Here is a 4,610-nt window from a genome sequence, read left to right as displayed (position 1 = left end):
GGCATCCTGTAGCTTTCCAGCTGTCTGTTACATCCTTTCTGGCCAGGTATAAAAACATACACACCTGGTTATATCTATTGGCCTATCAGCCTTGAGAACTCCTTTAAAGTTCATCATATAACTTTCAGATTCAAAATCAATATGACTCTATACTAGGGCTGTCAAGTGATTAAAAAGATGAATCGTGTGATTAATCACGCTGTTAAACAATAATAGAATTCCATTTATTTAAATATTTTTGGATGTTTTCTACATTTTCAAATATATTGATTTCAATTACAACACAGAATATGAAGTGTTCAGTGCTCACTTTATTTTTTTGATTACAAATACTTGCACTATAAACGAAAGTATTTTTCAATTCACCTCATACTGTACTGTAGTGCATATCTTTATCATGAAAGTTGAACTTACAAATGTAGAATTATGTACAAAAAATAACTGCACTCAAAAATAAAACAATGTAAAACTTTAGATCCTACAAGTCCACTCAGTCCTACTTCAGCCAATTGCTCAGACAAACAAGCTTGGTTACAATTTGCAGGAGATAATGCTGCCCACTACTTGTTCACAATGTCACCTGAAAGTGAGAACAGGCGTTCATGTGGCACTGTTGTAGCCAGTGTTGCAAGATATTTATGTGCCAGATGTGTTAAAGATTCATATGTCCCTTCATGCTTCAATCACCATTCCAGAGAACATGCGTTCATGCTAATGATGGGTTTTGCTCGATAACAATCCAAAGTAGTGCAGACCGACGCATGTTCATTTTCATCATCTGAGTCAGATGCCACCAGCAGAAGGTTGATTTTCTTTTTTGGTGGTTTGAGTTCTGTAGTTTCTGCTTCTGAGTGTTGCTCGTTTAAGTTTTCTGAAAGCATGCTCCACACCTTGTCACTCTCAGTTTTTGGAAGGCTCTTCAGATTCTTAAACCTTGGGTAGAGTGATATAGCTATCTTTAGAAATCTCACATTGGTACCACCTTTTGCGTTTTTTCAAATCTGCAGTGAAAGTGTTCTTAAAATGAACAACATGTGCTGGGTCATCATCCAAGACTGCTATAACATGAAATATATGGCGGAATGTGGGTAAAAACAGAACCGGAGACATACAGTTCTCCCCCAAGGTGTTCAGTCACAAATTAAATTAACACATTTTTTTTAATGAGCATCATCAGCATGGAAGCATGCCACCTTAATCTTTTCTTATATGGAAGCTGTTCTATGCCCTTAATAATTTTTGTTGCCCTTCTCTGTACCTTTTCCAATTCTAATGTATCTTTTTTTTGAGATGAGGTGACCAGAACTGCATACAGTATTCTAGGTGCAGGTGTACTATAGATTTATTTAGTGGCATTATAATATTTTCTGTCTTATCTATCCCTTTTCTAATGGTTCCTAACATTGTTAGCTTTTTTTGACTGCTGCTGTACATTGAGTGGATGTTTCTTGAGTGGCAACAGCTAATTTAGAACCATCACTTTGTGTGTACAGTTACGATTATTTTTTCCAGTGTGCATTACTTTACATTTATCAGCATTGAATTTCATCTTCTATTTTGTTGCCCAATCACTCAGTTTTGAGAGATCTCTTTGGAGGCTGATCCCTAGTGCAAAATACTTTGACAACTACTGGCCTAAAATCTGTCTGTATGAAGATTAATAGCCTGAATCCTTCTTCCTGCGTGAACAACCTGCTAGGGAGCACATCCAGGGAGACTGCCTCGCGCTCTCCACCAATCTCCATTTGGAGCGGGGAGGACCTGCATCATAGTGCAGAACCCCTTTTTCAGTAATGATGGAGCGGGTTACCCTACCGTTATCAGCTCCTATGCAGAGCTCATTGGCAGGAGAGGCCTCCATCCCACTGTCAACTTAACACACCATCTGAGACCCATCCATCTCCCTGGTCCCTGCAGGGGTTTTTGCAGCACTGGGATTGTAACAGCTTCTGCAGGCTGTGCAGTTCCAGAGAGTGGCACTGCTCAGGAATCAGTGCTGTTCCACTTTGCCCTGGTCCCATGTGGTTGGTATTTTTTTTTCTCCTTTATACACCAAGCTGGCCTCTCTCTGCATCCCATGAGGCTGGTATGGCACAGCTCACAGGATTAGGCCAAACATTCAACTGTAGGGCTTACATTTTAAAAAATTACTAGTGATTTGGGGTGCCTCAGTTTTGGGAGATTCAACCTGAAGCACCTTGGAAGGGGCCCAGCTTTCAAAGAACTGCTGGTCTGCACTTGCAGAGATTCCAAATCTTCTGAAGTTTGTCAAGTTGGATACCCAAATTTATCAGTCCCTTTTGAAAACTGAGGCTGGAGGGTACTAAACTGACATGGCTTGAACTTCAAGAAAATGTGCAGAGAGCACACTGATGCTGCACAGATCTCCAGGTAACACCCTACCACCAGACATCAGTCCTGAAACTGCTGGTGAAATTTAATGATTTTCCATCTATCAAACTTTCCTGACTTCTTCCTCAGGATGGTGAATAGCTTTTCAGATCCACCACTGGCTCTCAGAGGCAGGAAAAACACTTGAAAAAGATGTTGATGTGGCAATGTCTTATTGATTCCTCTTTGAAATGATATGGAAACTTGAAGAATTTGGGATGAAACTGAGCAGTTCTAATGAAACCACCTTTTTATAATTGGATAAAGTAACAATGCAATAGGTGCTTCACAATTATGCTTCATTAATGGCTCAAAACCACTGTGAAAGACAGGTTCATCAAAATGTATAAGTCGAATGCATTCATTTCCAGATATCTGTTCCTGTGAACAAAAAATAATCCATAACTGAGATCCATTAACTACTAGGGTTATATTGGCTGAGCTAGCAGCTTCAGGTGTTGGCTGGCTTTCAGCATGGTCAGTTTTTTCACTCTGTTATATAAATGAAATTAGGAAAAAGCAATGGTTCCTGGCAATCCAGATTTCACTAACGTTAAGATGTAACTGAAAAGCTTTGTTTCCTCCTGCAGCATCTTCACTCTGTCCCCACTTTGCCCCTGGAAAAAAAGCAGTCGACTCTTTTGAGACTAAGCTGCACAGATTGCTGCTTTGCTCAGCAGTAGTGTTACAATGTAAAGATTAGAGATTTCATTCGCATGTAGGGACACCTTCTTCCTTCTCTAGCAGAAACTCATTAATTTTAATACACACCAATGAAGCGGCAGAATGGGCTTTGAGATATCTTTCAGAGTGTGCTGCATTGCTTCTGCACCGCTGAGCTCATTATTCTTTTATTACAAAAGTAAGGAGGAATACAGAGTTTACAGTCCCAGTGCTGTGTTCTGCAGATATCACAGGGCATCAATGTTCTCCAAAATCACTCAGAGCCCGCTTTAAAAATGAAACGAAGCATTCTTTATTTTGTTCATCCCCATAAGTGAGGAAACATATGGCATGCCAGTTCCTATAGTGTTCACATCTTCTCCCACCAAAAATATGTTTAAGGAAAAACTGGGGCCAAAGAAACTGGATATATAAGCAAGCACCAACTATACTAAACTAGTACCTATAATTATGAGGTTTGTCTATATTTTTGACGCAAACACCTATTTTCAAAGGTTTGCAGCTAGAGCTGGGTGAAATGTTTTGAACTAAATTTTTTTGGTGGAAATGTACAGATTTGGTGACACTGAAACATTTCACAAAATGTTAATTTTTGCTGACATAATTTGGTGAAAATAAAAAACCAACAATTTTTAAAAAGATTTCATTTTGATATTTTCAAAATGAAATGTTTCATTTTAAAATTTTTTTTGAAATGGCTTTATTTAGAAACTTCCTTTAATTTTTTAAAATTAAATGTTAAATGCTCAAAACCAAAAATGAAACATTTTGTTGTGGGTTGAACAAAACATTTCATTCAATCCGGAATTATTTTTTTTCTTTAAAAATTGCCAGCTAACTGAAAAATCCAACAACTCTTGATCTTGTACCTCAGATACAAAACTATTCTGTAATCGTCCCATTTTAGAAGTGAAAACTTTGTTTTCTAGTGAATGTAGTTATATAATTGTCAAGCATTTGCTTTCATTGTATATCTCTAAAACTGAGGTATTTTGGTGGTGGGATTCAATTAACTTTAATGGGAACTGGGAGTCCAACTCCTTTAGGCGGTTTTGAAAACCTCATTCTAATCACTATGGACTAGAGGAAGGCAGCCATTTTGTATTCAGTTCAATGATCTTGTCAGAAAACGGATGGACACATGCTGTGTGTTGTCTCATGGAGACATTTTTTTTCTTTCTGTTCTCTTCTTTATACTAATATCAAAGGTCATCTTTATAGAAAGTACGTGACTATTCTCTGTGTGTGCAAAACCATAACATAGAAATAACAAAACTGGCAGTGACAAATGTTTTTAAAATGCAGGTGGTCACAGATTGCAAAATTCAGATCCAGATTTTGAACCCCTAAGTAGAGTTGGTAGGAAATTTTTCTGTTTGTCAGAAAAAGCTGTTTAATTGGAATTGAATATTTTATCATGAAATTGTATTATTTCAATGAAATTTCCTGTTAAAATAAATGGAAACACTTCATCTTGAAAAATTTCATTTTTTTTAACTTTCAAATTATTTTTACATAATTTGGCATATCAGCAG

Source organism: Mauremys mutica, chromosome 8 (assembly GCF_020497125.1).
Source record: "Mauremys mutica isolate MM-2020 ecotype Southern chromosome 8, ASM2049712v1, whole genome shotgun sequence".
Taxonomy (NCBI): Eukaryota; Metazoa; Chordata; order Testudines; family Geoemydidae; genus Mauremys; species Mauremys mutica.
Note: the sequence above shows the minus strand (reverse complement) of the source record.